Genomic DNA, 12725 nt, shown 5'->3' with positions numbered 1-12725 from the left:
ATGTTAGTTCCTTCAAGGTGGGATACGATGATTATGATTACTCCATAATGCAATCGGGGGTCCTCGACCTTATGTCATCTCGATAGAGCCATAGTTTCTATTTGAGTTCTAATGTATGCTTTATGAGATGTATATGATGATGAGATTACACCGCGCCTAGATGGCTGGGCATGACACCGCGAAGGCGGGCGGCTTGAGATTACACCGCCCCTAGATGGCCGGGCATGACACCGCGAAGGCGGGCTGCTTATGATTACACCGTGCCTAGAGGGCCGGACATGACACCACTAGGAGGCGGCGTGTGATAGTTACCTGGACGCGGGTTGATGATGATGGTATATATGATATGCGTACATGTGTTTTCCTTTAAAGGTTAAGCAGGTTGTAGCTTCAGCTCATGTTTAATTGTTTCCTTATTATGCTATTACTATTCATGCCTTACATACTCAGTACAATGTTCGTACTGACGTCCTTTCTTTTTGGACGCTGTGTTCATGCCCACAGTAGAGAGAGACGGTGTGGGATCCGCAGTGAGCTTATCGATTCACAGAGCACTCTATTATTCCGAGGTGCTACTTATGATCACATTCCTTTGTGTATATATATATATATTTTGGGCACGACGGGGTCCTATCCCGTCCTTATGTCTAGTACTGTAGTAGAGGCTCGTAGATATGTATGTGTGGGTTGTTGTTGTCCCACGATGATCACATTGTACTTTTGTATATCATTTTTGTAGCCGCGAGGGCTTATATATGTACATATGGGTTGCTTTGGAGATTATATATGTTTAGGATGAGTATGATGATTAGCCAAACGAGAGGTGCTCGGTAGTCAGCTCCGGGTACTCGTCATGGCCCCTAATCGGGTCATGATAACCACCCAATTGGGGATCTACACTTTCTTCAATATAGAGCTTCATACGGGGACATCCAAATACTTGAATGATTGTTGTTGTTGTACGCAAACTCAATAAGAGGTAAGTGATCATCCCAGCTACCCCCAAAATCTAGCACACATGCCCGTAACATGTCTTCTAAGGTCCGAATTGCGGCTTGCCCATTAGTCTGTGGATGAAACGCTGTGCTAAATCTCACTCGAGTACCCAAACCTTCTTGGAAAGACTTCCAAAATTTAGCTATAAATTATGCTCCTCTATCCGTGATTATGGATATCGGGACACCATGAAGTCGCATGATCTTTTTAAGATACAACCTTGCATAATCTTCTGCCGCATATGTGGTTTTGACTGGAAGAAAATGAGTTGATTTCGTGAGTCTGTCCACGATCACCCATATGGATTCATGCTTGCGTCGGGAACAAGGCAAACCTACAATGAAATCCATGCTGATCACTTCCCATTTCCAGGCTAGAATTTCCATGGCTTGTAACAATCCTCCTAGCTTTTGATGCTTAATTTTCATTTGTTGGCAATTTGACATTGAGCTACAAATTCGGCTTTGTCTTTCTTCATTCCATCCCACCAATACAGTAACTTGAGACCGTGTTACATCTTTGTCGCTCCTGGGTGAATAGAATACCGAGGGTAATGAGCTTCTTCTAGAATCCGACGATGTAGTTCGGCAACATTTGGGACATATAACCTGTGTCGGTACCTAAGAACTCCATCTATAGAGACTTCAAATGGTGACTCCTCTTTCTCATGGAATGTATCTCTATAGTGGCTCAACTGGGGATCTTCATATTGGCGCTCTCCCGCCTCCGTATCTAAGGATGAAGCAGTTGGGTTGTGGATACCAATTCCTGCATTGCCTGAATCAATTAGACGAACTCCGAGGTTGGCTAGCTGGTGGAGCTCACGAATTAATTCTTTCTTCTCCGGAAGGACCTCACATAGACTACCCATTGATTTGCGGTTAAGTGCATCAACTACTACATTCGCCTTTCCGAGGTGGTATAAATACTCACATCATAATCTTTCAATAGTTCTAACCACCGCCTCTGCTGAAGATTTAACTCCTTCTGCTTGAAAATATATTAGAGACTCTTGTGATCCGTATAAATATCAACATGAACGCCATACAAATAGTGTCTCCACATCTTTAGTGCACGAATAACCGCAACCAATCCTAGGTCATGAGTTGGGAAACTCTTCTCATGTTTCCGCAACTGCCGGGAAGCATTGGCAATAACTTTGCCGTGCTACATCAACACACAGCCTAACCCAATACCAGAGGCATCACAATACACAACATAACTATCTGGCCATTCTGGGAGTGTCAGGACTGGGGCTGAAGTTAATCTATCCTTCAAATCCTGAAAACTGCGTTCACAATCATCAGCCCACTGGAGTTTTGTTGACTTCTGAGTTAGCTTCGTCAATGGTGCTGAAATAGAGGAAAACCCTTCCACAAATCTTCTATAGTAACCTGCCAATCCCAGAAAACTACGGACTTCTGTAGGCGTTGTAGGCCTTGGCCAAGTCTTCACAGCCTCAATTTTCTGAGTATCAACTCGAATGCCGTCAGCTGAAATGATATGGCCCAGAAAAGTCACAGAATTCAACCAAAATTCACATTTCGAAAATTTAACATACAACTCACGAGCCCGAAGAATCCCAAGGACAATGCGTAAATGGTCTGCATGCTCTGCTTTTATCCGAGAATATACTAGAATATCATCAACGAACACGATCACGAACAAATCTAAGAGATGCCTGCATACATTATTCATCAGATTCATAAACACTGCCGGAGCATTAGTTAACCCAAATGACATCACCCGAAATTCATAATGGCCATATCTCGTTCTGAAAGATGTTTTGGGAATATCTTCTTCTCTAACTCTCACTTGATGATACCCCGATCTCAGATCAATTTTGGAAAACCATTTGGCAAACTGTAATTGGTCAAACAAATCATCGATTCTTTGAAACGGATATTTATTCTTTATCGTCACATTATTCAGTTATCTATAGTCAATGCACATTCATAGGGAACCATCTTTCTTTCTCACAAATAGAACAGGTGCTCCCCATAGTGATGAACTGGGCCTAATAAATCCTTTCTCAAGCAGATCTTTCAATTGCACCTTTAGCTCTTTCAACTCTGCAGGAGCCATTCGATAAGAAGGAATAGATATAGGCTTGGTGTCCGGCAACACATCAATAGCAAAATCAATCTCTTTTCGGAGGAAGGCCGGGGAGCTCATCTGAAAATACATCCGAAAATTTATTTACTACCGGGACGGATTGAAAAGTCAGTGGCTTTGCTTCGGTGCCGTGAACTCGGACTAGATGATAAATATAGCCTTTTGCAATCATCTTTCTCACCTTAAGGTAGGAAATAAACCTACCTCTTGGAGATGCTGTATTACCTTTCCATTTAAGTACGGGTTCTCCCGGGAATTGGAATCGAACTATTTTCATTCTGCAATCAACATTGGTATAGCAAGAGGCCAACCAATCCATACCCATAATCACATCAAAATCTAACATTTCTAGTTCAATCATATCAGCTGTAGTTTGACGATCACATACCACAATCACACAATTTTTATACACTTGCCTCGCTATTAATGGATCACCAACCGGGGTAGATACCTCAAAAGGTTTAATTGGCTCGGGTTTCACCCCAATACGACCAAAGAATATAAGGGGTGATATACGACAACGTAGAACCCGAATCAATCAATGCATAAATATCATGAGAAAATATGGATAGTATACCTGTAACCATATCAGGGGAGGACTCCAGATCCTGACGTCCGGCTAAAGCATAGATACGGGGCTGGGTGCCACCTGAACTGGATGCTTCCCCTCTGCCCCTACCGCGGCCTACTGAAATCTGGGGAGTCTGCTCTACCGGGCGCACCGACGAGGAAGAACAGCTGCGGATCCTGTGAGCTGGACCCCAACTCTACCACTCATCGATGGACAGTCTCGCAAAGATATGCCCAACCTAACCACAGTCATAACAAGCATCTGGACCTCGGTGACACTGATCAGAATGTAATCTACCGCGCTGGCTACATCGTGGCACTGGTGGTCGCCGCTGGCTAGGATCACCTCCAAACTGAGGACCTGAGGCTCTCGAACTCAAACCTGAACCAGAATAAATAGGGCGATCAAATCTTCTGCCCGAAAATCGAGGAGGTGCACTCGTCGCGGACTGGCCCGAATATCTGGAATACTGTTGCTGCTGACCCCCTCTATACTCACTACCAGCACCGGCAGATCTGGCCCTCTTGCTCTATCCTCTATCAATATCATGCTCACCCCTCTGCGGCTGTTGCTGCTCCTCTAAATTCTAGGCGTGAGCCTGAATACGGGAGAAGTCCATCCCTTCCTGGAGTGAAGCTGTCAAACAATCTTTGAACAAATGTGGCCCTAAACCACTCATAAATCTGTACACTCTATCTTCCATGTCAACTACCATAGTCGGAGCATATCTAGCCAATGAGTTAAAGTGAAGGCTATACTCCCGAGCACTCATATTCCCTTACTTAAGATTCAAGAATTTATTAGCTCTGGCCTAACGGACCTCGGGTGGCAAATAATGACCAATAAAAGCTTTCACGAACTCTTGCCAAATCGGGGGAGGTGCATTTTCCTTTCTTGAAGATATCCATTTATTATACCAAAGAATCGCTACATCCCGGAGTCTATAAGATGCCAACTCCACGGATTCAAGAGATTAGAGGCATGGATGATTCTCAATGTTCTCAGCATCTCATCAATAAAACCTTGCGGGTCTTCATCCGATTTTGACCCAAAAAATTCTGGAGGATTTAAACTCATGAAATCACGGGCCCTAGCACTAGTCGCCCTGTCACCTGGACCCGTGCTCTATCGTTGTGCCTGAGCGGCAACTAGCTGTGTCAATAACTAAATAGCTTTGGTCATTTGTTGACTCGAAGCACCCGGTAGAGGAACTGGAGGCATAGGAACCGGAGCTGAAGCCCCCTCTTGTTCTTCTAGAATAGGCGGAGTGTGAGAGGTATTGGATAGAGCCTCATTATGAGATTCACCTTCTTCTATATTTGTTGGTGGCTTCCTTTCCATCCGCCTTTTTGTCGTAGCCTTACCCTTTTAGGCGGCTGTGGCTTTTCTCTTTACCGGCATTGCTGAAATCATAACGCACAATTAGGGAAAAAAAATCTTATAACATAGCTCTATCGCACGATCTAATAAGAAGAAGAATGGTCATTTTTCTTAGATGCCCCGCAGCCTCTTGTTTATAAGTTTGGCGCGCTTCACACCCATAAACGAGACTCTGCTGGACACAGCTCGTAGACACATCCTAGGACGGAAATGCTCTGATATCACTTTTGTCACGACCCGACTAGGGCCATGACGGGTACCCGGAGCGGACTACCGAGCACCTCTCATTACGCTAGTCATCATACTCACCCTGATCATATATGAACTCTAAGACAATACATGAATATACATAAGCCCTCACGGCCGCAAAAATGATATACAAAAATGTACACTGATGTGGCCATGAAACAACTACTACCCACGGATCCGTATCTACGAGCCTCTACTAGAGTACTGCGACATAAGGACGGGACAGGACCCCGTCATGCCTATATATGTACACAAAAGAATACATCAATAACTGGTACCTCCGGAATAGTGGGGTGCTTCTGTGTAGCTGCTGATAGACTCCTATGAATTTGGGCCACCTCCCTATCTACCTGTGGCATGAACACAGCGTCCAAAAGAAAGGACGTCAGTACGAACATTGTACTAAGTATATAAGGCATGAACAATAACAACGTATCGAAGAAATAAGGGAACATCACGTAAGGAAACAACCTGTAACTGAATGTCACTTAAGACGGAATAATGCATGCTAACTTACATCATAAACATCATCATAACAAGTATGCATATATAAGCTGCCCGACCATATAGGTACGGTGTGATCATCATTAGCCCGTGTCTAGGCCTCCCGCGTTAGGGGTAAACATCTCATGCCGCCCACTAGTGGTGTCTGCCCATGCCCTCTAGACATGGTGTATATGCTGCCCGCCTTAGCGGTGTCTACCCGGCCATATAGGCACGGTGTAATCTCATTATCATATACTTATCAAAAAGTATGCATAAGAACTCAAAGATAAACTATAACTCTATCGGGGTGACGTAAGGTCGATGTCACACCCTAATTTCCGATAGGGCATGATGGGCACCCGACCCTTACCTAGGGCCGAGCGAACCCGCTGACTTTCGTAATACTCATAATCATACTGGGCCCGCAAAACATGACAAGCACATAATGAAATTTTTTCGGAAAACAAGCATGCTTAAGGTATGAATACGGTTCCTTTTCATTGTTAACGAGTGTATTTAGAATTTTAACGGAGTATGATGTGTTCGGAGGTATACAATATTCCGAAGTATAATGTGTTGTGGCGCCCAGATGGAGTGGCGACCACGTTCTGTCCGCCGGGTCCCATTACGGACCGTATGTGATATGATATGATATGTGATGATCCGATGATACGATATGATACGTGATATGATATGTGATAATATGACGATATGATTTGATTTACCGAGTCCCTCACTGTAGGGTCCGGGTACGGTATGTTTATGACTATTATATTATATGGATCGGGCCGTACGTTCCTCGCATTATTATATTATATATGGATCGGGCCGTACGTTCCCTACGTATTATATTATATATGGATCGGGCCGTACGTTCCCGCATTATTATATTATATATGGATCGGGCCGTACGTTTCTCGCATTATCGTATTATTTATGGATCGGGCCGTACGTTCCCGCATTCGGTTAATGTCGCCTCATATGATGTGTTTGATTTTTCGTATGTATGAGATGTAAATATTTTTCACAACAAAGCGAAGCATTTTGGCATTCGATTATCATATCCGTCTTTGTATCTCTTATGTATGATTTGTATGTCGATACAAGCACTTTGGTATTCGCTATCGTGCTCATGTTCGTACTCCTTATTCGGTTATGACTTCGTTTTCTCGTATGCCATGCTTTACATGCTCGCATATTCCGTACGACCCCTTTCTTCTGGGGTCGCGTTTCATGCCGCGTGTGTACTTACAGATGAGTAGGGGACGTTAGCTGCAGATGTTCCAGCTAGATTGGCGAGCTCCATTTCCTCCGGAGTGTTGCCCAGTCAGAGTATTTATGTTGCGGTATCATGTTTCGTGGTAGAGACTTTGCAGACAGTGTCGAGTGTATGATATGTCAGATTTGTTTTGAAAGCGGCTATATAAGCCGATGTATTGTTGTGCATTATATTACAGATTTCATACGATTACGTACTTTATTTGATTTGAAAAAGGATGAAAAGCATGTTTGTTTTCCGAAAATTTTCATTATGTGCTTGTCATGTTTTGCGGGCCCAAGATGATTATGAGTATTACGAAAGTTAGCGGTTCGCTTCTACTTCTGGTAAGGGTCGGGTGCCCATCATGTCCTATCGGAAATTAGGGTGTGACAGTCGAGAACCCCCAATTCCATTATGGAGTAGCCATGATCATCATGCCTCACCTTGAAGGAATTAGCATTGTAAGGTGAGTCTAGCAACAATAAATAACATCAAAGAATCGTATAAGAATCATTAGCTTCGTAAAAGTATCATATCATGAGCTTTAGAGTCTCTAGACGTAGACTCATCATCATCATAATCATATTCATAACATATCTCTTATCTTTATCTCATGATAAGCTCTGTATAAACATAGACTCATAGTTTCCGGAATGTAAGAAGGTCATGGAAAAACAAAGAAAGTCATGTCATAGGAATCACGCCTTAGAAAAATAAGGGACTAGCCTCACATACCTTTACGTCTCTCTAACTTTATCAATTAAACGCTTCCCTCCAATGTTCACGATTCTACATCCAAGAGAATTCGTACTAAGGTTAGATTATCAGAAACATGCTTAAGCTTAAGCTAAAGCTAACGAAAATTGGGCAGCATTTCCTTTGTTTCTACAACTTCCTCCATATGACATAACAACTCCCAAACATCAATAACATTATACATAATATCGTAATCCGTAGCTTTGACAAGTTTGACATTATCCAATTCCCAAAATTCCTCTCAAAGTCATGCATAACCATAGCCATAATATAACACCACATTCATCCTCATATAATGCTTCTTCAACACTTTTAATACTATTTATAACAAGATTATACTCATAATATGTCAAGAATCGTGATTCATGTTAAGCTACTACTCAAGAATACCCTTATTTCACACTTGGGCTCCATTTTCTACTTTCTTCCATAATGTAAGTCTTTCAACCATTCAACATTCTAAATAACATGAAATGATCATAAAACTCACCATTTATTGTATAGGAACGAGTTTTGGATGGAGATGCTTCACTTGAAGAAAACCCTAGCTTCACTTCCGAAGAAAATCTTGACTTCTAGCAACCCTAGAGAGCTTCCTTGCACTTGATTTCCTTGGATTGATGATGTTGATCTTTGATTTTCCTTGGATTTATGTTAGTGAAGGGTGTGGAATGTTCTAGAGACTTAGAGAGAAGTGGAGAAGTTGGAAGAATTAAAATTTAAAAGTGGGAACACATTTATATACTCGAAAAATACTCAGCCCGTCGGGTGTTATATGAACCGTATACGGACCCTTATACGGTTCGTATAATCTTATACGGTCCGTATAAGTGACCGTATTTCACGATCAGGGAAATCCCCATTTCTATTGGGTTATACGGACCGTATAAATGGTCGTACAACTCCACTTTTCTGAAATTATTTTCGTCGTTTCGTTTGATCTCCAATCCTTATGGAACCTTCTTAGCACTTGTTTAACACTTCATTAGCAATCTAAGGGCCATCATAACTCTTCGTCAAGACATTACTAAGTCGACATTAGCTCAGTACCTTGCTAAACCTTTCCGAAACACAATGTATACTTCGCCGTTCTTAACGAACTTTCTTCTCTTGCTTCAAATGCCTTTGGAATCTTAATTAGAATCGTTAAGTACTACTTCTTACTTGTAGAAACATCATATACTTCTCACCCTACGTTAGTCTATCTAGCATACGACGACATAAAATTTTTCGAAGTGTAACACTCTGGCTAAAGCAGTGGGTACTCCACTTGTGATTGATAAAGCTACAACTAACAAAACAAGGCCAAGTTGTGCACGAGTTAAAGTGGAAGGGGAATTATTGAAGGAATTACCAAAAAGGATCCAAATTAATTGTCTTGATGAGGATACTGGGGAAGTGCGAACAAAGTGGCAACAAATTCAGTGCGACTATTTGCCAAAGTATTGCACACATTGAAAATTACAAGGGCATGACATGGATGGATGTTGGAGTATCCACCCAGAATTTAGACCAAGAAAAGAAAAGGAAGAAGAGAAGGAGCAGATGCAACAGCAAAGTGATAAAACCAAATCAATGAAGAAGCAACAACATGCAAATCAAGCATCCATATCAGTAGAGAAACAACAGCTAGATGTGGGTCACAGGCAACCACCAAACTTGGGCAATAATGGAAAAGGGAAAAAACATGAGGAGCCAAAACAAATTGTACAAAAAGTAGTAAAATCAGGCAAGTTTATGGAAATATGCATGAACAAAAGCAATGGAATGTAGTACAAAACAAGAAGAACAAAGGAACTATAACAAGGGTCATCAAGGAGAAAGAGGATAGGAGGTGAGGAAGAAAATCAATGAGAAGCAAACCTATGCAAAAAAGACTAAAAACAATAACAAATTCAGTACTCTTGAAAATCTGGACAATGAGGACAAATTCAAAGATGGAAATAATACACAGGGAGTTCAAGATGAGCAGAAGAAGGTGGAATCAACTAAACCTTGGATAGAGGCCTCCTTTGGAAAACAACATGATAAAGGGAGTGGGACCAAAGTCAAGAATTAGGAGAAGACTAATGAGATGGAGAGTGGGAAACATAATAATGAAGAGCAACAAGACGGAGGAAAGGAAATCGTAACATAGCAAGTATAACACTTCAACAGAAACAAGGAATATAACTATATCTGATAGTGACAGTTCCAAGTTAGAATTAGTTAGAATCAGTGATAGCCAGCAACAGTAGGAATATGATATACAAGAAGAGAATTCTAAAATAATGGAGTCAGAAAGCGTGAATGATGGTGCAGTCAGGAATAACAAGTTACCTGAGGAGAAGCCTCCTGATGATAAACCACCAGATTTGGTTTCTGAAGTATCTCCATCTAATAATTATGTTATGGATGATAAGCAAGATGATGAGCACAATGCAGATGAGATACAACATAAAGAAAAGCAGACAGATAGTATAAAATATCCAAAGACAGAGGAATGCAGGGGGTCAAGTGGTGTCCAATCTAGAATCACAATTTCTGGAGCAAGAATCAGACAAGAAGTCATAAATCCCAATAGACATTGGGGATGATGATCATGTGGAACACAGTACAAGCATACATCAGGAAGAATTACAAGGCAACATGGGAGATATTTCACCTAGACAAACTGCAAAAGCAAGAAAGGAACAAAAACAGTCAAGAGCAATCAGAGGAAAAAGTGTCCTCCTAAAATAATCGAGGGTAAAAAACAAGGCTAGCTATTGCTAAATCATCTAATCAATGAATCAACCCACGATATGGAACATAAGGTCCATAATCACTAAAGCAGGACTTTGAAAGAGTGGTTATGATGAATAGACAAAAGCAATTCAATTTTAAAGCTTTGATGGAACCATTTCAACATATTAGACACATAGATATGTATAGACAATGGTTGGGAATGCGAACAGCTTGGCACAATATCAATGGGAAAATTTAGGTGTTTGTTAAGGACGAATTTCAAGTGGAAACAATGATGGATACTGATCAGATGCTAACTCTCCTGTTGACATAAGTGGATGGTCCTCAGGAAATTACTGCCTCATTGATCTATAATAGTAATGAACAAGATGCTAGAATAGAACTATGGGATGCAATTTATGAGTTATCAGTACAAATTCAATCTCCCTAGTTGGTAGGTGGTGATTTTAATGTGATTTTGGATAAGGCTGAGAAATGTGGGGGTTTACCAAAAGATCATTTGGGGGAAACAGAAGACTTTTTGCATTGTCTAAATCTTTGTCAGTTATCAGATTTGGGCTTTAGTGGTAGCATTTATACCTAGTGGAATGGTAGATCAGATGAGGCTTGTATCTTCAAAAGGATGGATAGATGTCTGGGAAATCAGACTCTGATGAACAAATTTCCTAATTTGGAGGTGGAACATCTAATTAAACAAGGATTTGATCATGCCCCTTTGTTGATTACTTACAAGGAAGATAGCAGAATCATCAAGAAATCTTTCAGATTTCTTAATTTTTGGGTGGAGCAGGAGACTTTCTTGGAGGTTGTCAAACAGAATTGGAATGGAAACTTTGGCCTAGACCCCTTTTTTTAAGGTACACACAAAATGAAAAGGTCAGTAAAGCATTATCTAAGTGGAGTAGAGACACCTATGGGGGCATTTTCAAGAAAATTGCATCTTTGGAAGAGGTGGTGAAGGTACATGAAATGGAATTTGAGTAACATCCCTCTAGTGCAAACAGGGAAAGGTTACAGAAGGTACAAGCTGAGCTAATCAGATTCTATGCAATGGAGGAAAAGATCTGGAAGCAGAAAGCTGGCATGCAATGGTTCAAAGATGGTGATAGAAACACTAAATTCTTCCATGCACATGGAAATGGTAAAAAAAAAGTAAATTGCAGATTAAGAAGATACAAGATCCTAATGGTATATGGCTTGATCAGGAGGTAGATATCATTCAAGAGGCAGTTAGATTCTACAAAGGACCCGTTCTCTAAGAAACAACATCCAACTGATTTTGATATTCTTGATAATATCCCTAGGGTGGTTTCTGCAGAACAGAATGTAGAGATTCATAAATTCCCAGATGCAGATGAAGTAAGAAAAGCTGTATTTGGCTTAAATACTGACAATGCTGGTGGTCTAAATGGTTTTGCAGGGAAGTTTATTCAAAGATACATGGGAGATAATTGCAGATGATATTGTGCAAATGGTGCAATCCTTTTTCTGTGGGCATCAGCGACCTAGGTATATCACTTGCACTAATTTGGTGCTTATACCTAAGAAAAAGGAGATTTTAACATTCTCAGACTTGAGGCCTATCAGCTTAAGCAACTTTACCAGCAAGATTTTCTCCAGAATCATACATGAAAGGTTGGTACAAGCATTTCCGTATATTATCTTACCTCAACAAGGGTTTTGTAAAAGGCAGAAGTATAGTGAAAAATATTCTGTTGGTACAGGAAATAGTGCATGACATAAGGATAAGAGGAGAACTGCTAATGTTGTGATCAAGTTGAATATGATAAAGGCATATGACAGGGTTTCTTGGTTATTCTTGATAAAAGTGCTAAGGAAAATGGGCTTTGGTGAAATGCTAATTGATATGGTTTACAACATTGTCTCTAATAATTGGTATTCTATCCTTATTAATGGACAACCACATGGTTTCTTTAAATCCACAAGAGGGGTAAAACAGGGACACCCTCTCTATCCAACCCTTTTTATTCTAGCTGTTGAATGCTTGTCTAGGGCATTGAATGCTTTACATCGGAAGGAGAAGTTTAAGGGGTTTGGAATGCCAAAATGGAGTCCTTATATCAATCACCTATACTATGCAGAGACACAATCATTTTCACCGCTGCTGATGATTACTCTTTGAAGCTAATCATGCAGACTCTATCTGATTATGAGAAGGCTAGT

The sequence above is a fragment of the Lycium ferocissimum genome, chromosome 12, assembly GCF_029784015.1.
Source record: "Lycium ferocissimum isolate CSIRO_LF1 chromosome 12, AGI_CSIRO_Lferr_CH_V1, whole genome shotgun sequence".
In the NCBI taxonomy this organism is placed as follows: domain Eukaryota; kingdom Viridiplantae; phylum Streptophyta; class Magnoliopsida; order Solanales; family Solanaceae; genus Lycium; species Lycium ferocissimum.
The sequence above is the reverse complement of the archived record's forward strand: the minus strand, read 5'-3'. Positions refer to the sequence as shown.